Source organism: Lagopus muta, chromosome 7 (genome assembly GCF_023343835.1).
Source record: "Lagopus muta isolate bLagMut1 chromosome 7, bLagMut1 primary, whole genome shotgun sequence".
Taxonomy (NCBI): Eukaryota; Metazoa; Chordata; class Aves; order Galliformes; family Phasianidae; genus Lagopus; species Lagopus muta.
The window spans coordinates 13,777,170-13,803,073 of NC_064439.1; positions in this window are offsets into that span (position 1 = coordinate 13,777,170).

The window sequence follows — 25,904 nt, forward strand, 5'->3', positions numbered from 1 at the left end:
TGTCGCTTCGTGCCTCTGTCTTTTCCCATATCTACCAACTAAGCAAGACTTCATAAGGTTCATAGGATAGGGCAATACAAAAGCTTGCTTAGTGTACTGGTGTTTGAGTTCAAGTGGCTCCGCTGGGGGCACGTGGGTGGGGGCAATAAGGAAGACATCTACTCCAACAAAGTCACCTAATGTCATCTAGCACCACAGGAACGTGCCTGGGGAGAATGCCACAACTGTGGAGGCAAATCATTTCCCCAAAGGCTTTCTTAGCCTGCACAGCCTCTGCAAATTCTGGGACAGAAAATGCTGCATAACCCCTGAGGAAATGCAGCAATGGCATTTGGAAAGGTTGTGGTTGATTTTCACAGCCACAGCTTACAATGTCTCACTTTTATCTGCTGGGTCAGTGCCCTTTTTTTCTACAAGATGCAGCCAGGCTGATCTCAACTTATGAGTTTGAGAAATGGTACTTGAGATGTTCCGTGCAGGCTCATAAAATGACAGAGCATGTTTTGAATTGTTTGTATCAATGTGCATGAGATGTTGCATCTTGGAAATGTTCAGTGCCTTGAGTCTGTGGACAGGGTTGGAAGAGAGATCTACTACAAGCTCACTTAACCTTAGAGTGGTCTATGTGTGGTCAGCTGTATTCTCAATTATGTGAAATCTACTTGCTGTGTGAGTATACTGCATTTCCAGGCATGCCAAAATCAAAATTTGTGGAAAAAAAAAAGAAAAAGATTTTGCATGAGTGTTTGTGGAGGTCTACAAAGAAAGTGGCATTTGATGTGATTGGATATAATATTTTGATTACACTAAAATGTGTTTGTACATTTTTATTTTGCAGTATTTGATCAGTATTGAAAGCAACCAGGTGAGCCACAAATTTGACCTTATTTAAAAAAGTGCAACCAAATCCCTAAAGCCAAGCAAGGCAGAGTTACAAGCAATCCCGCCAGTTTCTCTCTTCTGCTAGGGACCTTTGCAGAACGCCGCTTCACAGTACCTATTCTTCCTCATAACTGTATCCCTTTTCTCTAGGGGAACATTTTAAGCTTAAGAAACTGCAGAAGTCATCCTAAAGCCTTTTTTTTTTTTTTCCTGAAGAGAGTACTTAAATGGAAAAGAACCCCCTTCTCTTGATTTAGATTGTGTAAAATGCTATCCTGATCCTACCAGCCTGAACCCTGCAGTCCCTCATACTTTCCAAAAACTCTTGCATCTGCAGAGACACACTGAAAGCAGAAAGGCAGTACAAGAGCTTAGAAGTGTACCCATCTGTTTTCCATTATAAGAAGGGGCCAAAGAAACCATTTTCGTTGCACTTTCCAGAGAAACCTCCCCTTTATCAAAGAGTGCTTCATCTGTTGTGTTAAAAATTACAACCAACTGAAACCCCCTCCCAGAATTTTGAGACAATCCAAACCGAGCATTTTCAGACACTGAATATTTGTTACTTTAAAAGGTTTTTGTGCTACACCAGTGATGCCCTGCTCTGTCTCCTGGTTTCTTCCCATAAAAAAAAAATTAGCATTGCCAGCACACCACAAGTGAGCCTGTGCTTTCACATATTTCCTGCATGGTGGGAAGTAGTAAATATGATGAGAGAGAAAAATTGTCCCTAGGAGATTTTCAAACTAATTTTGTGGACTTAAGATATCTGATTGTCCTGGGAACTCTGTGCTTGCAGCTCCCATTAATTTCTATAGCAGGTGTCTAAATATTTCTCATGCCCAGAGGTTCACATATTTGTAGGAGGATGCAGATAAGGCTTGGATAAGCATATAGCAATTCTCAGGTTAAACAAAGCAGAACTCCTTGCCTCTTGCTGTTCCTCTACTGTTACTTATTGTCAGACATTAAATATGCAGGTGATGAGGATGTATTAAGCTGATTCTAGAGAAAACCAGAGAATGGTTTCTACTTCCAAAAGTATAACGACCTCCATATAGGACGCGGTTTGCAATTTCTAAACTCCCTTTAGTGTGGTGCACTGCAGTTTCTTCACTCATTTTCTTAAATTTTAGGAGGAAAGAAAAAGGGAGTGAAGGTCATTAACCCCACCCTCTCTTTTCAGAGATTTGTTTTCTTAATCCAAGCCATTTTTCTCCTTCCCTCACCCCTTTTTCGGTCTCAGTAGGGAAGGGTATGCCCTATCCCACAATAAACTTGCTGTGATTCACAAGAAAGGAAGCCCACAAGTCTCCAAAAATGCATGACTCACTCTTCCAAGGAGATGTCTTGCTACTAATGCAGTGCAATGATTTTAAAATGACTATGAAGAGTAGGACAACAGCAGAAATCTTCTCTGTTTATTCATTTTTTTCTTTACTGGTGGAAAAAAAAAAAAAAAAAAATCAAGCTTGGTTTGCATCTGGTGGCTTCCACTGAGCAAATACTTGTGAAGTGACAAATCAGCATGCCTCAGCCCTGCACCACAAGGAGATGCACATATTTGTCACTTCCCAGTGCCCTCAGGGTCAGGGAGAGCCTCCCACAGCTGGCTGCAGGCTCACTCACAGATATGTCCTGTGAATTGCACCCCCAGTCAGGGAAATGGTGTTTGGCAACAACTGCAGCACAGCAGACATTCAATCTGAGATGACTGTATTCAACTTAAGGAGCTGTCGGTAAGAGTCCAGTCCATACAAGAAATGAGTGCAGCATTTTTGGCTTTTTCTCCAGTAGCAAAGAACACGTGCTTCTCATGTCCACCTCCTCTATGACCTATTTAATTACAGCCTTGGGCATGCCAGGACTAAAAGGCAGGACTAAGGACTAAAATATGTCCTTAGCATTTCTGGGAGAAAAACATTACAGCTTCTTTCCTACAGAGGATTAAAATCGCCACTTCAAAACTTGATTCATAAAGTGAGCATTACAGCCCTGCCTGTATACCCAGATTAATCCAAGGGGACCCTGGTCATGTAGCAACCATTTATTTCTAACATGTTAAATGATCTGAGAAGGATTCTTTTTTAATTGAGTTTGCTTCCTTGCTACTTAGCTGGTTGCTTTCCTTTTATCACCTAAGAAAGCCTGAAGAAGGACAGTTGTTAAAACATCCTTGATAACAGTACTGGAGTTGATACGGGGAGGTAGGCTGAGAATCTGTTTTTTATAGATGTTGAAGCTATTATTTGTGTGCCTTTCATTAAAAAAAAAAAAAACAACCAAGAACTGAAAGCCCTGTCGCTTGATTGAGTAGTGAATATATAAGCTTCAACTTTTGACTCTTTCTTTTGATTCTTTTTGTGTTCGGTGATTTTTTTCCTCCTTAAAACCATCGATATATGTTAGTGAAAAAATGCTTCAGAAAAAGACATTATTTTAATATTTGTGGGTCTGATGTTAATCTAGGCTACTGCCTCACCACATTCCTTTTTATTTGTTCACTCCCTGAGTCACCTTCCTGCTTCATTAGCACATTTTCAGTTTGTATTAAGTAACAAGAATCAGGTATTAAGGGCCATATAATAAAGGTGTCTTAGGAGCTGAGCAGTTCTTACTCTTCTCTGACATGGCCAATTTTCTCTGAACTCTATGAGATAACGGTGAGATATTACTCAGTTTAAAATAAATACAAAATCATAACATGGGCCTTGCTTCTGTGACTCTGAAAGACATAGAAGAGTTTCTTGAGGTTTTCTGATATAAAAATGTTCTTTTGACTTATTAGATTTTCTTGCCCTTTAACTTCAGATGTATCTTGAATGTCAAGCTTGATTTTTTCGTGTTTTAGTCATGTGCACTCATTTAGTGAGCTCAAATAATTTTCTTGCCTTTCTGGTTAAATTATGCGTTTTTAAAAGGTGTCCTTTAGACAAATAGCAGTCTCTGTTAACAAGATGCAGAATTTTCAGGCAGGCTTGTACTTTATTCCTCAGAAATTTGATTGCCACACTCCTGATTCATTTTTATTTGGATTATTTTTATAAATGTTAAAGAGGGAGTATAGATACTGGTAGTATCTATAACCTTGTTTTATTTCTAATATTCATACGATTTGTGGATGGGCTACAGGTTGAAATCAATTTTCCCACAACAGATTTTGAGCAGTAGTGCTTTTACCCAGTGGCTAGATCTGCTGAAGATATTCTGTTCTACATTTGAAAGCACAGATATCATAATTCCCTTCTGTGAAGTATTAGGGAGAGTGAGTGAGCTTTCAAGCTCCACGTTTACAGTTTTGACACAAGATGCAGAATAGCTATGGAATATATAATAAAGAATAATCTGGATAATAACATTTTAATAAGACAAATATTTCTCTGATTTCATTTTACTTTTCCTGAAATAAGTAATAGTTGTGTCGGTGACCTTAAAAACAATAGCAAGGACCCAGTGATGTGGAATCCCCTTCGAAGAAAGATCCCTGGATGATATGCATCTGCTGAGCCCCCTGAAGACATGGCCCTGCTGGCTGGGCCTCTGCAGTGATTTGTTAACATTAACAGCAGATCAGAAATCACAGTGGTATAAAACGATGGACTGAGAAAAACCCAGTAGATGAGAAGAGGCTGAGGTAGGGTAAAACCAGTTTTATTTATTTTACTGTGTTTGGCAGGTAAAGGAAGTCTTTGTTTTTAAATTGAGCTATAATCCTTCAGCTATTCCTGCTAATAAAAGTTCTAGCCTCTTACCTCATGCCTTTGTCCTACTCCATAAAATGGATCATGCACAAGGCAGTATCTTTAGCAATGCACATGGATCTCCTTTGAGACAAGAATGGCAGCAGGTTCATGTAACTACTGTACACTTCTGAAAAGACCCAAATCCTTGACATTGCAATGCATGAAGTAGTTTACTGTTGTCATCAAGAACAAAAGAAATACAAATCTGTGTTCGCATGAAATCCCACAAACGCTACAGTTGTTTGTTGTTTCTGTGTTTTTACAAGGGTTGTAGATGTTGCATTAAATTAAATATCAGTATTTTTCAATGTACTTTAAAAAAAAGCAAGACATAACAGCCAATGATAAGGAAAGCAGCAATGAGTCCTGGCATTAGAGCTACTGACACTACACTCATGCTTTTGCTGTGTGATGCTCTACACCTCTCAGAAACACTCAGCTCTGCACAAGGACAGCAAAGCAAAGAATTAAAATTCAGGCACTAGAGGCAGATTCCTTTCTTGCTGAATAAGTGGAGGACAACAGGCAAGGAAAAATACATAAAACAAAGCAGTGGATAATTCTGTCAGGATTCACACCAAGTATTGGTGTGTGTTGTCAGATTTAACTTATATTTTCCTGTTTAGAAGTCATAGTGACTGAAAATATATGGTAAATGTTCTAGTGCAGACTAGTGAGTACTAATGGCTGCACTGGGGTTGTACAGAGCATTGGTCTAAGCAGAAGGGGCCTAGGCTCCCCACATTAGTCACACAAATGCATTTGGGGAGCTTGTTACATAATGGGTCTGCCCTGCCTATATGTACTTAAGATTAACATAAGATTATATTAAGATTTTGCCTTTGCAAAACAAATAATTTGCTCAAGAATTTTCTGAAAAGAGAGAGGGAGGAGAAATGGTCTCTCTGCCATAAATGCATAGAAGAAGGACATTTCAGTTGTACTAAGTCTGTACAATTAAAGCAGAGCAGATAAACCAATAGGTACATTATTCTTCAAGGAAAGCAGTGTCAGCTGAAAAGTGATGTTACATGAGGGCTAAATCACAGCTCCCCATCCCACTCTCCCCAAGGATACCAGAGAGCAGGGAGAACCACAAGGCTGGGGGAGCAGAGGGAAGGGAAAAGGGCATAAGGGGCAGGATAGTGAGGGCTGGCAATGGGCAGCAGAGGCAGAAGCAGCTGCTTGCCCCCAGCACCCAGCAGCCTCCCTCTGAACCTCTACTGGGCCTCAGCTGACCAGAGGCAGTAAGGCTTTTTCCTTGAAAAACACATCTTTATTGCTTTACAAATTCATTATAACAAGGGACTCATGTTCAGACTGAAGGACACACTTATTATCATCCTGTGGTTTTCAATTAATAAGTTCACAGCTAACAGTTTTTAAGTACAGTGAATCATGCAAATTTCCATATCACAGCAGCTAATTTATTTGTTTATTGGGGAATAGCAGGCGCCACATGAATCTGTTTTTGAAATGAATTCCAAGTGAGGCAAACGATTTTGGTCAGAGCTGCGGAAGGGGGGCAGGAGGAGTAATGTAAGCCTTTACATGGCACTGGGTGTCCGGCACGGGGTGTGAGTGTGAGATGAGCAGCAGCACACGGCTCGTATCCAGGGGATCAGTCCTGAAGCCCTCACTAACCAGTGAATTTCTGGCCATAACCAACATGAGTGTATCTCCAGGTCAGAATGATAGAATCCAGGTGCTTTCTGTATACCATTGCTGATGACTTCATTCTGTCTTCCATGTACAGTTCCAGCTTTTGTTCCTCAGGCAGTTTTCAATGCTGGTTTCAAACACAAGGATCATTAAGTTACAAGCTGGATTTATTTACTGTTTGCAGCTAGATCTGAGAGTAGTTGTCTGTTATACCAGATTTTAATTTCAAGCCTGTCTGATGTGTATATAAAATGTGTTCTTACCTGTTCTTGCAACTTCACACAATTATGCTTTGGATTCAGTTCTGCCTTTAAAAGCCCAAGGAGAGCTCAGAAGAAGACTCAGGCAAGAAATACGTTGCAGAGTCACATGCCAGAAGTTCTCAGGGCATGGGAATGTTGTGCCTTCAGGTGTTGCTCCTGCAGAGCCCAGGCATGGGCACGAAACCTGCAAATAGCTCTGCAGAAGGTGCATTAATTAGTGGCTATTGCCAGAGGTTTGCTGGATTCCAGTGTTGCAAAGGCTCTTTTCTGCATGGATGGCTTTCACTCATTGTTCATACAAACAATCTTCTGCAGCCCATGTGGATACTCTCAGATTGAAACTGCCTTTGAATTTTTGGCCTGCTTTTTGTGGGGAGGAAACCTGGTGGTTATTATAGTGAGCTCTTCCAAGGAAGCAATGCTTTAGGCACGGGATCCAAATTAATCTAACAAAATTTTAGTCATGTAAGCTATACCATTGGGGAGGGGAACTTCAGAAGTCATCTGGTTTTGTTGTAGAGGCAGTCCAGGACTAGGCTTCAGATGGTGACAATGTGGTGAGCTGTCATAATCAATGAAGTGGTTCTGTATCGATAGTGCCCTTCCCACAGGTGGCAGGTCGTGGGATCACCATTCTGAGCCCTCTTCCTAGTCCTCTTTCTTTCTTTGATTTTTTTAATCAAGCTGAGATATGGACTAAACAGGTCTGCAACCTGTACACTTCGACTGCTGTATAAAATGGAACTAATCTCTTTCATTGTGGTCAGTTGCACAGATTATATCCCTTAAGTGCTTACATGATGAGGCTATAAATTAAACTATAATTTAAATGTAAAAGCGATGAGGGCCGAGCCAGGCTATCTAAGGGAGAGGCTGACTTATGTACGTGGTGTTTGAAAGGAGATGAAAGAGTCACTGATATGGAGAATTCCATTCCAGATAATGGCAGCGGAAGAGGAAATGGGTTCTACAACATGAGAGATGAAAGTGGAAGAGGGAAACACTTCTGTAGCTGTGAGAAGGAATTTGACTGCTTGTGACTGAAAAAGTAAAGATGCTGAGAGGAAATAACATCATTAAAAGGGATAAAAAATGCTGAACAGTTCTGAACAGATAAAGAGACCATTGGTCAGGATTGCAACAACATCAACAGGGTATGATAGCACTCAAAAATTTCCTGATGCAGGATGGATATTCACATCAATTGCTGAGATTTAATTAAAAATATTTTAAACTGAAGAACATCTCTCTCCTATACATGTATTTTTGCATGTCTTTCATTTTGCTTGGTCATCCAGAATGGAGAAAATGCATAGTTCCTGCAGTTCAAGGAACCTGACTTGAATTTGATGGTTCCTTTTATAACACATAAAGCTTATATGGCTAATAAAGAGCATTTTTGACCTTTCACATTAAGATCACTCTGACTGCTTCCCACATATTCAGCCCATCTGTCTTCCTCTGGATCTGTACTTCTTCTCTTCAGCAGGATAAAAAGCAGGACTGAAATAGGCAACAAAAAATGCAACTACTTAAACTGCATAAGAAAAAAAAAAAGCTTAAATAGTGTCCTTACTACTATGTCTTCCTATATGTCCTTACTAAGTGGTCTGTATTTTTCTGTTTGTTGGAAAAAAACTCAGATGTCCTGGTGTTTTCACTCACTGGAGATGAAGGCCGAGCAGCGTAGCAAGTAGAATCTAGAATATCCCAAATTCTAAAATCAAAATATTTATTTTCCACATCGAGAGCAACTACTAATTCACAACTACAGAGTTGCTGTAGCACCATTTGTGCTAGGAACATCAGTTTCTTTAAAACAGAAAGGAGCTCTTAACCACTTCTCAGCTCAGACCATGTTTCTTCAATACAATTTCACATGTTTTTAATAGGAAATAAACAGGTAGCAGGGGAAAAAAAAGCTTTTTTGTTGTGAATTAAGTAAGCTTAATGCAGTACACTGAGTGTGAATTGTGGTCATGAATATGCTTTAATGTGTAAATAGTTCTGTTTGTAATCAAAGCCTTCAGAAACTCAGTTTCTGGATGAAAAACTGTCATACAAGTTTCAACCCTTAGGCTGACCTATTGAAGTCAGAGGAGATATCTTCTTCGACTAGTTGGACTTGGAATCTTCAGTTCACAACTATCATAAACTATACATTGAAGAGCTACTTAATTAACAACAGTTCACAGGTGAGAAAGTGAACAAGAAGATTAAGAGAGAAGAGGAATGAAGCAATCAGAAAGGAGGAAGAAGAAAAAAAGAAAGGCTGGAAATTATCTAAAAAATAAACAAAAATAAAGGGCATTCTTAAAATATGGGTGTAGAAAATGACAGACAGTAGAGACAGGGAATAATGACAGGGAGAGATTGTAGAAAAAAAAAAAAAAAGCCTTAAAATAAAAGTGAGTGTTAGGAACACTGAAAAAACAAAAAACAAAACAAAAAACAAAAGCAAAAACAAAAACAAAAAAACACAAAAAAAACCAAAAAACAAAAAACAAAAAAACAAAAAACAAAAAAAAAAAAAAAAACCACCAAACCACCCAGGTGTAATCATAGAATCATAGAATCACCAAGATAGGAAAAGACCTCCAAGATCATCCAGTCCAACTGTTCACCTGCCACCAATATTTTCCCACTAATCCATGTCTCTTAGTATGACATCTAGGTGTTTCCTGAAGACCTCCAGGGTCAGAGACTCCCCCACCTCCCTGGGCAGCCTGTTCTAGCACCTGAACACTCTTTGGAGTAAACCTGACCCTTCCCTGGAGCAACTTGAGACCATTCCCTCAAGTCTTATTGCTAGTTACATGGGAGAAGAAACTGACCCCCACTTTGCCACAACCTCCTTTCAGGCAGTTGTAGAGAGCAATAAACTCTCCCCTGATTCTCCTCTTCTCCAGACTGAACAATCATCTCTCTCCTTGTACTGCCATCATCTACCCTTGTAAAGAGTTGCTCCTGTTTGTAGGGTCCCTTTAGGTACTGGAAAGCTGCAATGAGGTCACCCCACAGCCTTCTCTTCTTCAGGCTGAACAAATCCAGCTCCCTCAGCCTGTCTTTTTAGGGCAGGTGCTCCAACCCTCTGATCTTCTTTGTATATATTTTGAGCATATTTGTTAAAAAGTTTTTTGTTCCCTTTTACTACAGTGGTCAGGTTGAGCTCATGCTGGGCTATCTCATTTTCCCCCTGCAAATCCTAGCAGATCCCCCATGCCCTCCTCAAGTTGCTTGTCTCTTCTTTTTCTCCTGGAGTTTCAGAAATTTCCTGTTCACCAGTCTTCTTCTCCTCCGGCTCATCTTACTCCACAAGGGAACAGCCTGCTCCTCACCTTGAAGACTACCTTCTTGAGGAGCGTACTGCCTCCCTGGACCCTGTTAGTCTTCAGAACTGAATCCTAAGGGACCCTTCCTAAGAGTGTCTTGAATAGTTGAAAGTCTGCCCTCTGGAAGTCCAAGGCAGCAGTTTTGCTGACTTGCCTCCTGACTTCATCAAGAAAAGAGAAGTATGCTATTTTGTGGTCACTCTGCCCCAGACAGCTTCTGTTCACATCTCCCACCAGTCCTTCTCTGCTTGTGAACAGCAGGTCTAGTGAGGCACCTCTGCTGGTAGGCCATCTTACGAGGAAATCATCTTTCACACACTCTAGAAATCTAGAAACCTCCTGGACTGCTTCTTCTATGCTGTATTATATTTCCAGCATATTAGGGAAGTTGAAGTCCCCCATGAGAGCAAGGGCGATCGATCATGCAACTTCTGCCAGCTGCTTGTAGAACACCTCGTCTGTCTTTTCATCTTTGTTTGGCAGTCTGTAACGGAGTCCCACCAGGACGTCAGCCCTGTTGGCCCTCGCCCTGATCCTTACCCACAGAGACACAAACTTATCATTCCCAGCTCTGAGCTTAGCAATATCAGAACACTCTCTAAAGCAGGGAGCCACGCCATTGCCTGCCCTTCCTTGCCTACCCCTTCTGAAGAACCATCAATTTCAGCACTCCAGTTGTGGGAGCAATCCCTCTACATTTCAGTAATGGCAAATAAGTCATAGTTTGCCTACAACACAATAGCTTCCAGCCCCTTCTTTTTGTTGCCTATACTGCACGTGCTGGTATAGATGCTCTTCAGCTGAGTCGTTTGCCTCACACCCAACCCCATAATTGTGCCCCCAGGATTATCTCTATTGAGCCTTGTTTTAACCCCTTTCCCCTAGTACTAAGAGGAGAAAAGGAGGAAGACTGGCACGAGGCCTCAGTGACACTGTGATCAGAGAGGCTGGAAAGAAGACTCAACGCAATAGAGGGATGACAGACAAAGGCATGACAGGGCAGAAAAGATTAAATGAGAACCAAATATAACTATAACAAAGGCTCTGAGATATAGGCAGTGAGAACATCTTAATGGGGAGATGTTTTGTGTGTGTGTGCCTACATGCAGGTATTCCTTCTCTTCTCCACCTGAAAATACCCCCACCAGCCCAGAACAGCTCAGTCTCAAAAACAAAGGCCAGAAATGTCCAATGTCACTTCCTACTTCAATTCTTATTTATTTTCTTCTGTCTTCCTTTACTCCATTTTCAAACCAGCACCTCTGTGGGGGCTGCCCCTCCTTCAAATCCATTTTTAAAATACTCTCTCGCTGTGATGGCTGCAAAAGATGTGACAATTGGCAGGCTGCTGCTGTGCTGAAACTAGTGTTTGTTGTGCTGACCAGTTTTCTAGCTGTTTCCTTGTAATTCCTAGATAGCTTTCTGTACCAATTTATTATCTTTTCTCTCAGAGTGGAGGCACTTTTGGATGTAGCTGTCTCTCTGTGTATGTAGCAGCTGCTGAAGGCAAATATTAGCAAAGATTCTCCCATGATTTTTGTATGTCACTTTTGAAAATTTCTGCGTGACCGTAAGGGATTCAGAATTGGCCTTTTTCTTGATTGAAAGGAGGTATTTAGCTGCAGCACTGCTTGCACACACCATGGCTCACATAAAAGCTTCCACAGCTGAAGAGAGGGCACAGCAGCACCTCCACAGACTGCTGCTGGTGCAGTGGGTGGCAGGCTGTGCTGCACTGGCTGTCATGCCCACACTGCAAGCTCCCCTCCTGTTCTCCCATGACTTCCTGTGGCAAGTGAGTGTCCCTGTTTGGGCTCGGGTTGGCCTCGTTGCCCACAGCAAGACACCATAGAACATGGAGAAAAGAAGCAAAAAGTGCTCAGGTTTGTTGTGTGCTTGGGGAAATGGGAATCCTGCTTCATTTGTGACATTGTGAAGGGTGCAGGAGGACTCCCTCGGGCACTGACCTGCACTGGAGAGGGGTGGATTTAACACTGTGATGCCCCTTCAGACCTGAGCGGCTGTCGTCTGTCACACAGCTCCAATCTTCTCTGCCCTGACCACCGCCTCATTCCTGGAGCCTAAGGCAGCAGAGATATCATGACTAACGCATCTGTCATCTCATGTCATCTGATGGGGAAGGTGGCTGGCTGTTGGTCCCACTGGGGAATAAGTCCACAGAGGAACCTGTGAGCCACAGCCTGTTGCTGCTCAGCCCATCCTTCCCATGGCTCTGTGAACCACATGCAGCGCAGTCACTCAGTTCTCTTCTGCAAAACAGCACAGTAACACAAAAACACTTCTGCTTCTTCTCAGGTGGTACAAGAGCACCTAAATATGCACACAGCAGTAAGGGGATATTTCAAAGATGTACCTTAACTACTGATTGTGCGTTTTGTGTAGATTTTTCTTTTTCAAAAGAGAGCTGCTACCTGACTCACTCAGATCACTTGGTACAAGATGGGGAACGTGGGAGAGGAATGAAATGCAATTATTTACAGTGTAACTGAGCAGTTTTTGCACACAGGGTGATGGAAGCAACAGAAGTGAGGAACAGTTGCTAACTTGACAGAAGAGCAGCTTCATACAGCTTCCTGGCTTTTCCATAGGTTTTGGAGCAAAGTGGGGAGCTGCTGTGCATGCTGTGCTTCAATGAGCCAATTCTCCTAAGGTATGCACAGGTCAAAATAGGTTTAGGTTGTGAAGTTTGGATAAAATATTGCAGACAATTCCAAGTTTCTCTAAATCATTTTGTGGATATGTTACTGGGAGGTTACAGGAATGAAGTTCTGCAAGAGAATCTGAATTTCCCGAAGGTCTGTGCTATACTTTCATGCCAAGAAATTCACATCATAGAGTTTTTAAACAAATGATCATTAACGATGATCTTAATGATCACTGACACTGTTCTTGTAGAGGAGCCAGGGAAACATCACCCAGTGCAATCCTTGCTGCAGAAGGGTCAAACACTTTCTTGGCTGAGGCAGCTTGCTGACCTAGCTGAGAGAGAGAAATGCTATAGGTCAGCGAGTGAGATTGCCCTTCCTTTAGAAGAACTGCCCAGACAGCCCAGGAAGATTACAGTAAGTGTGTAGAGACCAAGCTAGGAATTAGAGACTGGGGAGTGCTGATTTCATTTCTTTTATGCGCAGGCTTTGGGCTGAAATCCAGGGAGTTACATTAGCATAAACTTCTCCAGTAATCCAGAGGATACATTGCTAAGCCCTACCTAGCCAGAGGGCCTGATCCCCACCATACCCAGAACTGCTGACACTTGGACATGAGATAGAAGAAAGGATAGATTGGCATGATTGAATAACTGGAGGTATGACTAAATGATTACGCAGGGCAAAAGGGGACCAAGGAAAGAAGCCATTATTAATAATCTTTAGATTTTTCTTATTATTCTAACAATTAGACTTTCTCTTTTTCTCCAGTTCTGAAATAAAAGCAGGTGGTGAACGCAGTGCTGAATACAACCAGCACATTCAGCTGAGCGCAACACACAGAAATGGTGTTACATTTCCATCAGTGCACAGGTTTTACCAAACAAATTAAATCTGGGTAGGAGAAGAGGCAAGTGTCTAAAGTCACGGATGAAGATGGTTCATCCAGGTTGAGGCCTGGAAGTGTCCATAAGAAACTGGATGGGAAACCTGTAAGTAATTCTTTAAAGTTCTGCAAGATGAAGAAGACAGAGTGCAAAGCACCAAGTAAAAGTCTGGTTGGAAATCTTTCTGGTGAAAACCACATTCAGGCAGATTGATTTCAAATGTGGCCTTGAAAATCACTCTCAAACCAAGGGATGCAGCCATAGCCATAGTGCATTACTTTTAATGTGTGGAGACAAGGATCATGTCCCCTCTGCACTGACCTGTGCTCCTATGCAATTACCTCTCCGGCAGATTGTATAAGCCTCCTCACAAGTGGAAGATATTTCCATAGACCTCATTGTTTTGGACAGTTTTAGAAATGATGGTCTATTTCTAATGTAAGAGAGCCCTAACAGTGGCATCCCTGCTAATGGACTGTAATTACAGGATTGATCCCACATCCCTGCCAATATGAACCCTTCTGTGCTTTCTAAGGCAACAACAGCGTAAATCAATGTTCTGCCACAAGCTTCTGTGGGATCAGGGTGAATAGATCTTCATATACATATAGAGTAAGGTTTTCTAAATGAGGACAATGCACACCTGATTAGCATAGGATCATTAACTTATCTCCATGGACATGTGAAGGATTGTCCTTGTTCTGTACTTCATTTAACAGCTGGCAAGAAACTGCTCATTTTCAAATAGGTCTTTACACTTGAGAGTGGCCTTATCTGTGTTACAGGCAGCAGGAGCTGCAGAAAACATAGAACAGATGTTGAATAAGACTCTCCCCTTGGGAGAGAATGATCTCTTTCTTCCGTGAAGACATGGCACTGGCATGTTATTGGATATGAGCAGCAAAGCTATAACAGCATGGACACTGACTTCACAGTCTCTCATGAATAAAATGTCTGCAAAGTCATGTTTATAAAGAGCAACACTTGTCTGTGGAGCAGTTAAGATGCTTTTTGATATGTTCATCAAAGAATAGCTACTTTATACTTTTATATCGGAAAGGAAGACATCTATTATGTCACATTACCAAAACTAATAAAGGATAACAGATCTGATTAACCTTATGTATTCTGGCAGGAATCATCACACCTATCACTCGGTCCTGATCTGAGCAAAGTTTCAGCTGTGCCAGTGTGAACACAGTCTATCCATACATCCTATTGATGTGGATTCTGATCCTGAAAGACAAACTTGTCCTCTTGATTTGACTTAGACCTGTCTCATCACTACAGACTTGTCTGGTAATCCTGACTCTTAGCTGAAACCAGCTTCTGTCCCTGGACCTGCTTTGCCCACATTGCTGGGATGCTATGGGGCTGGACTGGCCAGAGTCTTGTTCTGTTTGCTCTGCTGCCATGCTCACCAGCTCACCTGCCTTACCTTACCAAACAGTCTGCTCCCTGACATCTAGAACTTCATTCTCAATGGTCATTTGCCTGTAGACAACAAAGACACCTAGATCCACTAATTCTCATTTCACTGACGGAAGTGTCCTTGACATGGTGGAGATAGACACAGAATCACAGAATCACAGAATCACAGAATCACCCGGGTTGGAAGGGACCCCAAGGATCATGTAGTTCCAACCCCCCTGCCTAGCAGGGCCACCAAACATACACATTCAGATCAGGTTGCCCAGGACCCCGTCCAACCTGGCCTTAAACACATCCAAGGACGGGGCATCCACAACCTCCCTGGGCAGCCCGTTCCAGGGCCTAACCACTCTCCTAGTAAAGAACTTCCCCCTAACATCTAACCTAAATCTTCCCTCCTTCAACTTAAAACCATTTCCCCTAGTCCTGCTGTTGTCAGCCCTTTTGAAGAGTTTACTCCCCTCCTGGGTGTAGGTTCCCTTCAGGTACTGATAGGCTGCAATGAGGTCACCCCGCAGCCTTCTCTTCTCCAGGCTGAACAAGCCCAACTCCCTCAGCCTGTCCTCATAGGGGAGGTGCTCCAGCCCCTTGATCATCTTAGTCGCCCTCCTCTGGACCCTTTCCAAAATCTCAATGTCTTTCTTGTACTGAGGGCTCCACACCTGGACACAGTACTCCAGATGGGGCCTCACAAGAGCCGAGTAGAGAGGGACAATCACCTCCCTGTCCCTGCTGGCCACCCCTCTCCTGATGGAGCCCAGGATCCCATTTGCCTTTCGAGCAATGCCTTTCGACACAATGGGGTCCATGCAGCAAGCTTATGCACAATGCAAATATGTTTCTCTTACAGTCAAACCCGCTGCTCTGTAACTTAGTTGGATCCAGTAGCACCCAATGTTTTGTCAGATTCAATTGTTCCAAATGTTCAAGAGGATGATCTCTAAATGATTGACAAAACATTATTTTCTTCTTATGAATCAAGAATTTGTGTATGCTGTCACATAAATCAAAGTGATGAGTTAGTGCAGTGGTTCAGTTAAACTCTGAGGAAAATGATCACTTGATGTATCTAAACCAACCACTGCAAGCAGAAGATGTAGCTTCTTATTAACAATAATAGTAAACTCACTGAGGTTTCCTCTTTTGGGTGTCCTATGTGGTCCTCTTACAGTAACAAAACTTTGCCTGAGGAGACAGAAAATCAATGCCCCACTGTTGTGAAGCATATTTAGAAACTCAAATGTTGGATAAGGACTTCATGAGACTTTGCACAACATCTTGTCCACTGGGTCCTGACAAGAGGAAGAACAAACAGATCAAAAATGGGCCAGATGAAGAAAATGTGAGTCTGGAACTGAACCTTGGTGTCAGTGTCCAGCTGGCCTCATTATTAGCCAGATGGCAGATTCAATATCAAGCCCTTGGAAGGGTCAGCCCAGAATATTACAAGAACTGCCAACTGGATATGGGGAAAGAAGTAAACAGATAAAAGACAGATCTGTGATGTCCATCTGCCGGCAGATGGACAGCCAGAGAACAGGTTCTTACAGTCCCATGTAAGTATTCTGTGGAAATGCTAAGTCATGGCCTGAAACAGTGATTGAGCACCTGGTGGGAAGGCAGGGACAATCCAGGGGAGCTCGGCTGCATGCAGTGCTCCTGTGTGACCGGAAGGAGTGCAGCAAGGATCCACCCCTTCACAGACTTTATTTAAGGGTTGGCAGTGGCAGCGAAGGCATCTCTTGCTGGAGATCCTTGCCTATGTGAGGCTTTCCAAGGATAAGATGCTCTTTTCATTATTTCCGCTACTGTGACTGCTGCGTTTGGGCTTGTTCTCATTTGCTGCAGCCAAAGTCTTTGCTACCCTGCTATTATTGCAGTACTTTCCATCCTGTTATAGCATTACAAGGTATGTTCCAGGTCTAGAGCTTAGTGTTATTTTTCATAGAGTAGAGATTATACAGAAGATATGTACACATCTTTGCACAACACAAAATACCTTGTCTAGTAGATGTGTTCAATGTAATCATTTTCTAGATCTGCTGGATGAAATCTCTCATCTTCTAGCACTTGTTTCCATACTGTTTTTTGAGTGCCTGATTTCCTCTGTGAGGGCACATGAAATCTGGCAACAGAAGAACTATGATGTGGAAGATGGGCACCATTTGTTACAAAGCATTTGGTACAATGTCATTGATGTTAATGCCAGTCCAGACCACCCTGGAAAGCTCTGAAGTGGCATCCCCAGGATATGCCTTTGAACTAATTTTTTTCCCCGTGCTGGGCAAAGGGAAAGCATGATACTCGTCCCTGAATTTAACCTATCAAAGCTCTTTTTTACCTACCAAAATAATCTGTGGTCTGTTGTTATACAAAATGCAGCAGCAGTATTTCAAAGAAAAATTATTACAATCTTACATAAATAATGTGGGTTTACAGATAATTGTGGAAATTTAAAATACTATCTAGAGAGATCTCATTACAATATTCCTTGGATATTCTGTTCTAAGCAGTGGTTCCTTCAAACACATGACTAGAAGAAAAGCAGCTATAATACCAGCAATACTAAGTAAGTCCATAACATCATCGGAAACTAGCCATTCAAAGTTGCCTAATCTTAGTGGCCAAGTGAGAATTAATGAACAGCTGTTACATGCTTCTTTATGTTGAACTTACTGTACCTTTTGCATATCTATTCTAATCTGTCTGCTTGTGGAGTGTCAGCGCATTTTGGGCACAAAAGCTTAGACCACTGGGCCTTGATTCTTTTGATGGCAGCTTTACAAACTAGCTTGTTTAATCAAGGACAACAATGTTAGAGGAGCACGAGGAAAAAAATATTCAATGTTGTATTCAAGCCTCAGGTTTCAACGAAGGTACATCAAGACTTTGTACAGCTACTTCTGTACAAAGTAGCTTGGGAATTGTAACAATAGCTTACTTGTCATGATTTTATTTCATGACGAAGTACTGCTTTGGATGACGGAGGACGTTTGCACCATGTATTTCCTTCAGAATCAGATTGTGAGGAACAGGGAACCAAGAAATTAGTTTCTAATACACACTTCATATCTGACTAACTTTATAACTAAAGCCCTCATGTGGCTGCAGCTGTAGACAACTGTTCATGTTTACTTAACCTTCCTCTCTATCTCACAGGTAGTGTAAATGCATCTTAAATGCAAGTTGGACACAAGCTATGGGTTATGCGGACCCCTGAGCCACGCTTACTACTTGTCTGGGAGACTGTGGGATTGCCTGGTCCAAGAAATGCTACATGCTGTGTTAGCAGTTTTACAGTATGGACAGTGGTGTAGCAGAGCCGCACCTTACTCAGATTACCGACATAGATGTCAGTGTGGCATTCCAAGAAGAGGTAGGGGGCTGGGGATAAAGGGAGGCAAAACAGTTTCTAATCCCACTTCTAGTAAATGTGCTGTCAAAACCTACATAGAAGAGCGGTTTATATATTTCATAGTATTAGAAATCTTTAACCCTGTAAGAGATTATGGCCATCCTAGATTTGGCACCAAGGAATAGAAGGAATGTTCTTGGTAGAGATCTAGAATAGTAACTGGAAATTTAAGTAGGAAAGTAACAGAGCCCATGACAAACTTCTTACTTTCCTCTGTTTTTCCTGGGCTCCAGGAGGGGAAAAGCTAATGAATGTATATTCTGTATGAAAGATTCTTGGTACTCACTTAAAAGCCCTTTATCATCTGCACTATACATTGCTGCACCTGTACTGCACAAAGCATTTTACATGCACATTGCCAGAATACATTTGCAAGGGACTGAGAAAACTTGGGGTGAACATGGTTTGTGAAGGAAACAATGATGAACTGAAGATTTTTAATCAGTAAATGTATAGTTTTTATAAAGCTTATGCAGGCATCGCAGATATTTTATCTCAGCTTTCTACATTTTCTCCTTCACTATGACTTCTTGACATTTCTGAGAATTTGGGGGCTTTTAAGAAGTCAGTGAAAGTCATTAGAATGAAAGTGCTCCAAAGTTGGCATGTCACATAATCTGCAGCAGTTTCCTGGTGAGGACAAAGAAATGCGTGGGTTGATGTGTGAATATCACAGCAAGCTGAGATAGACACCAACCAAATTAGGAGATGCAGAGAGCTGGAGCTGCTCCTCCTGAGCAGGGGAGCAGTTGCAGACTTGGACAAAGGAACGTTTCTATGCCAATCACAAAGGATTCCCCCACTGCTTGAGTCAGCAAGAGCAATGCTAACTTGTCTCGTCCAGAAGAAATTACCGTCATTCTTGACTCAATGCAATTCTTCAGGAGGCAGTATTTATTCAGGCAGCATCTTGCTGTCAGTAGGCAGAGCAGTAACACAGCAGCGCCCATGTAATTGAAGCCACAGCGTGCCACTGCTCATAATGAAAGCAGCTCCTTATTAGGTTACCAAATCTGTGGCAGTGAGACCCATATGAGATGCTGTAGCCATTAACTTTCTTTGTCTTGATCATTTTCATCATGTTTGAGAGCTTGGTTGCAAGTTCTTCTGTGGCAGCCAGAAGAAAGTTTTGCCATGATGCAACTGCCAGAAAATGTGTGACAAAATTGTACTCAGTAGGCAAAGTCCTGTTTGTAGTGTGTTTGGAAATGGTCTTATCTGTGTTTGTTTATACACATAGTGATTAAAGAATCGTTTTCATTTCCTTCTGTACCTTCCTGTTATCATACAGATAATTTCAGTGGCCTTAATCAACATTTGCAGTAGTAAACAATGTAATGTTAGTAACAATCTCGTAAAATAAACATTTCCAAAGTCCTACCACATGACCACAAGGAAGGTAAATGTCAGACTGTCCCACATTTACAGAGAAATAGACGAGACTGTAAAGTGTCTGGTCTATGATTATAACAGCGTGTGTCAGACTGGGGATTCCCAGATGTACTGTATTTAAAAACCAGAGTGTTCTGCATCTCAGGCTTTGTGCCTCTGCATAAAAAATCTCCTATGTAAATTAGCTAAAAGATTTCAACATGAAATAAAAAAACCCCACAAAATAACGATCCCTAAAAAACAAATCATCCAACTTTCCAACGTAAGGGGAGATTTACTCCTTAACTGAAGGAACTGAAGGACAACTGTTTCTGTAACGGCAATGGATGACTAGAGACGATACACAAGTTAATGCTCATTACCTGTTCCACAAGGAAAAAGCAAAGATGATGAATAAGCCTGTTAAAAGATATGATACTCCAAGCAACCATGAAGCACTTGCTGAAACAGTTGGGATTTTAGTGCCAAACATCTTGATCTTATCACTATCACATTACATGACTAAATAATACGGAAGTGAATGCGATGTGTTCTCTCTAGTGACAATGTTATCCCATAAATGGAGAAGTGTGAAAGAAGGAATGTGCTATATAAGCATAAAACATAGATGTAGGCCCTAATTTCCACTAAAATCAATGAGCCTGGCCTGCTCTTTGCACTTGCATAGCACGTCACATCTTTCCTGTGTTATTGCCTCACCGATTAGAAAGATTAAAAAGCAAAGATAGGGCAAGAAGCTGCAACATCCAACAAACAGCACAGAGTCCAGCACATGAGGAAAATCATGCATATTTCTCATTAAATGATAAATTATAGCAAAAAAAAATGCCTAAAATAGGTGACCAGTCCAACATCTCCTACTCTTCGAGTTTGCTTACTGCTCAAGTGCATGGAACTTCTGTCCAAACCTCTGTATTTAGATACTCTAGATAGAAGTTTAGTCTGACTGGGTGTCTTATCTTAAGAAGACGGGGAAGATATCTATTTTTGACCTTCTGCATTGCTATGATTTAGCTTTCTAAATTACATTCTGCTTTTGCTTGAATTGCTGAACAAATGGCATTTTTTCCTTCTGTGTGTATGTGTTTTGTTTTGAATGCCACTATGACTCAGCTTGCCTGTAATCACTAAACAATGGAAACATGACAGTTTCTGGCAAAGCACATGAGACATTTTATCAGTATAACAGACACACAGAATGGTATGATTGCAACAGGGAAAATAAGTCTGGTCAAATTAAAATACGGACAGACAAGAAAAATTAGCATCAAATTTATATTTCAGGCACCACGCAATAAAGTTTCATTACATGTGTGTACAAAAACAGCGACAGCAGTAGTAGGAGTCACCTCGAGCCACAGGAGCAGGATTCAAAGCAGAGAGTGCTCTTTTCTTCCACAAAGCCAGATACACTTCTGGAGCCTGGGGGAAAGGTATCCTGGCTGGTGCAGCATCCAAGCAGCACCATGGAGGCATCTGCTGTAAGCAGAGGGGGAAGGCATAGGCCAGGTCTTCATCCAGTTCTCAGCAGCTGTTAATTGTGCAGCACACTCATATGTCCACACAGTCATGTGAATGTCCATCCCAGCCTCTCTAGGACTGCCTGTTCAGGCTGTCCTGCTCTACCTGAGCCCAGGCAGGTTTGGTGGTTGGCAGCTTTCTTGTTCGTCTTCTTGCGTTGGATGCATGCAATATGGGCAGGGCTGGGCATGTGCTGTGCAGATCAACAGAAGGATTCTGATCTGTCACTACGTGGTCTGACAGGCTGGTTGGTAGCTCTGTGAGGAAAAGATCACAGTCATGGTGCTATTGTATAGATCATGGCCAACAGATAGTTCATAGTCTGGGGTCTGGGCTTATGGACCAAACGGAGAGGCAGAAAAAGTTCTATGTTCATCTGAACTTCTTTTTGAAGAACTTCCCATGTGTTTTCCCCACCTTCTAGATATCCTTGGGATAGATGAGATGAAGATGAGATAAAGACTACAAACCAAATGTTTTTCATGTGGATGCTTCTGAAAAAAATATGGTTTAAATCTGTATGAAAATGAAAATGATCTCTACACATCCTGATTCTTGTCAGAATTAAAACATAGGCAGTTGGGAGTTTTTAGATGTTATTTTGGCCTCATAACCCATAAGGGCGGTCAGAAAGCCCACTCTCAAAAGAAAGAAAAATCACCAAAATATTAGAGATAACCAAATAGAGGAGGCTTCATTGAGAAAACAGCATCTGATTCAAAGCCCTGTTAAAACAAAATTCTCCTTGGCCTCCATGAACTTTGAATAAACTCAAAAGCAGATTATGGATTCATTACTTCAGATACTTTATTTTGTGCATAAATCCAGCCTACAATATCAATAAAGGAAGGAGACCAAATTATTATCTGAAAAATGGCTGCCTGATCCACTGGGGAGAAATTCCACACATTCCCCCTGTACTTTCCTACTTTGATTCTTGGGAGACAAAATATTTGGTTTCATTTTCTTTCAGTAGATAATACGCCAACATTAGCTGATATGAGGCTGTCACCTGCTCACTCTTTATAAGTAAATTACTACAAGCTCATTGTTTAATCTTGCTGATTGGCAAGTCTAAGAAATATATATCTGTAAAGGGACCTGAGCTGTTAATCAGTGCACCAGCATCAAATTAAAATACATTCTCTGCCGTGCAGATGATAGGCTGACTAAAGCAAATAAGACGGAAGTCCAAGAAGCCGCTGTGCCTTTTTCTGTGAAGTGAGCAAACTCTTTCATGTCAAGCATTTCTGTGGAACACAATCTAAGCAGAACACCCAGGGAAACCACACAAGAAAGGCAGATGTTTGGACCAATTTCTACTTGCTGCTATTTGATTGACAGGTTTGTTGGCTTTGTGTAGCTGCTGAGGAGACCTGTATGGGAAGTGGGACTTTTCCCAAGAATTGTGAAGCCACCTGTGACTTTAACCCTTCCCTCCTCCTCCAAGTTAAATGGTACTGTGGGGATTCCTGTACTAGGAATGCTGGTATGTCTGGTCCCTCTGCTTGAGTTCAGGGAAATGGTTTTAAATGGGTTAGAGAGCTCATGCAGTAAATCACGTGCAAGATATTGTTCAATTATTTCATACAAATAGTTACAAATTAATTACCCGTGTTCCTCCTTGAGTTCTGTAGCTGGTCAGTCACTTGCCAATTTGGGTTGCTATTGCTGGCACAGGAACCTGTAATGTATCGACCGGTATGTAGGAGTTGGAATATTTTGAATAAATTAGGTCTTAGGAGAATAAAACTTCGCGGATTGCTTTCTAGCTCAGACATTCCTAAAAGACTTATTCAGGGAAGTGGTAATTCGAGAATAACTGGATAGGAAATTGCCCAATCAATGTAGTTTGGTGTTTACATATAATTTCACAATGTGTTATTATGCTAACCGCTTGGTTAGAATATATTTATGAGGGCTGATCCAAAAGTAATATCTCCTATTTTATTATGTTGGCCAACAACATCAGAGGTGCATGTTGGTGGTATGGCAGTAGAGACTGAACCTTCCCACCAATATTCCATTATATTTTGTTGGCATGTGACAGACAGCAGCAGAGGAGCTGTCTGACAAAATGGCATATGACATGAAACTTCGTATGAAACAAAGGTGTGGATTTGAATTTCTTCATGAGGAAAAAATTGTGCCCACTGACATTCATTGATGCTTGCCAAATGTTGATGAAAACAATGTTTTCATCAACATAGTGGATGTGAGCCCAGTGAGGTAGTGTGGTGTGTTTCAGCAGTGGTGGTAGCAACAGTGACATGCAGGTAAAAATGCATAGCTAATGGTGGTGACTATGTTGAAAAATAGTGTTTTGTACCTCAGAATTTTCTCTATGAACTACTGTTATTGTGTTCTTCGTAACAGTTGTAGTTCCCAGAAAAACAAAATAGATGGCATTACTTTTGGAGCTATCTACCTATACTGTCACACTTTTCAAGCACTCAGGAAATGTGAACTCAACAAAGGCAATAAAATTATTGTAAAATACAAATAATACTGATTTCTGCTTCACTTTGCTTACCCATTTCTACTTTCCTTAACAGAGAAATTAAAAGGTAAAGCCCAGTGGAGACAGCATGTCACGGATGAGGATGCATTTTCTGAATCCATGGGAGTTCAGCACCTCTGTGCTAACGTTTTGGGTTTTTTCGACTGAAGTGCTTCCAAATCTGATGCAAAATCATCCATCTCTGACTTGCTTCCCACACCATCATACAGTGTGGAATTGAGCCAGTGATGACTCTGGTAGATCTACTTTTTCTTTAGTTTCCCATAAGCTGGTGCAATAGTGCTTGCTCCTCACAAAGGCAGGGTTTTCATTCTAAAAAAGCAAGCAAAAATTTCACGTTGCTCCTTGCTTATCACAGTTAGTCCTGTCCTTATAAATAACATTAATAGTTCAATAGCTTTTGTACTTTTGCCACACTACCACTTAGTCAGTTTCCATCAATCATATGCTGAAATAAATCTCTGATTGAATCAAATTAAGTGCACTGTGAACAGTTTACATCACTTCCCAAGCCTGGTCCCTGAACAAGGACTCTTCAATGCCTATTGAATATTTACTTCATGATACCCACAGCACAATGCAGTCTATTGCTCTTATACAGAATCCCCATCCTTAATGAGACTTTTAGCATGTAGAAGGGAAAGATTTATAAATAACTACACTATCAGAATGCACCCTCGAGCGCTTCCTTTTACAGTGTTTACTAACAGCTTTTCTATGTTATTTTTTATTATTTATCTTGAGATTAAAACCAGACTTTATTGTGTCATGTTCAATATTCTACAGGAAAATATATATAGCATATCTTGTCTCTCCAACTGCCATTCACAAATTGCCTTCAAGATGCAAAGTAAAGTGACATGCAGTCCAGAAAGTCATTATATGCTATGATAGATACAATTGTGTCTGTCCCTATTGGTTTCTTATATAAGTTCTGCCCTTAAGGTTACTTCCACAAAGAGGAACATTCAAGAAGCCAGTCCCCATCCTGGAAATGGCTGCATGGACACAACTCTCAACAGGTTGTTCCTGGTTTTTGTCCCAGAATTCAAAGTTACAGCTGCTGAACAGCCAACCAGAATATTGTGACGATTAGAAAAAGACTGAGATTTCGGAACATATTCAGAACTAATGAACGTGAATGAGGCATGAGTGAGTTTATCTAAAGGCGTTGCACTACTTTCCTCCTATTGTTTTTGATTCTGAGCAGGAACTGGCGTTAAAGAAAAACTAGGCTTCTGTTCATCATTCTAAAATAAACTCAAAGCCAATTTAGAAAATAAGTCTTATATCCTGCAAACTCCGTTCCTTCCCTGTTAAGCAACCTACAGAATAAAGACAACCCTTGTGGAAGAGTTGCTGCCATTCTTCATGAATTTGTTTTTATTTTTGAAGCAATTAACTAAACAAACAAAAAGCACTTAGATTTAGAATGAACAACTGTATTTGAGTCTATCTTACATAATTTTAAATAGTATTAAAAAATTACTTATTTCATTCTTGTAGCAGCATATACCTATAGGTTTGTGCGCACATTTGTATACACCAACTTATTTAAGGGTGAATAAATACCTGTGAATCTTCATTTGCATTTCCATTGCTGTGATGTGTGTGATTGGTGCCTCTTTACTGCACAGTGTATCTTGCTATTTCATAGGCATGTCTCCACATTCACATTGCTGCTTTTTCACTTTTACTTTCAGAAAACACCTAAGTGGTGAATGGCTTAGGATGGTGGCAGAAACTCACACTTTTTAACTGAGTTGTAATGTCAGTAGCTTTGGCTTTTATTTAACTTTGTGATTAAAATTTTTATTGATCTCCTTGCAGTGAATAATATATCAATGTCTTTAGTTTCAAAGAAGCATTCAGTGGCACAGAAATGCAGGACTCAACAAAGAATCAGATGCTTTATTTTAAATTTATGAAACCTCTATAGTGAATCCCCTGAGCCTGCTGCCAGCAATACCTTTCAGTTGTGCAACTCAGTCCCTTTGGTGCTTCCCACTTCACAGACTTGTGGTTTTTAACTAGAAAGAGTGTTGTTTAGGAGTCTGTACAAACTAATATTGTTGTATAGAAAGCTTTTGAGTCTTCAAGTGGATTCCATTTAAGTTACTGTAAATCTTGTGTGCGGATCCTGCCATTGGCAAGTCATAGCATGCTGCCTGGGAGAGGAGGGGAGAGGT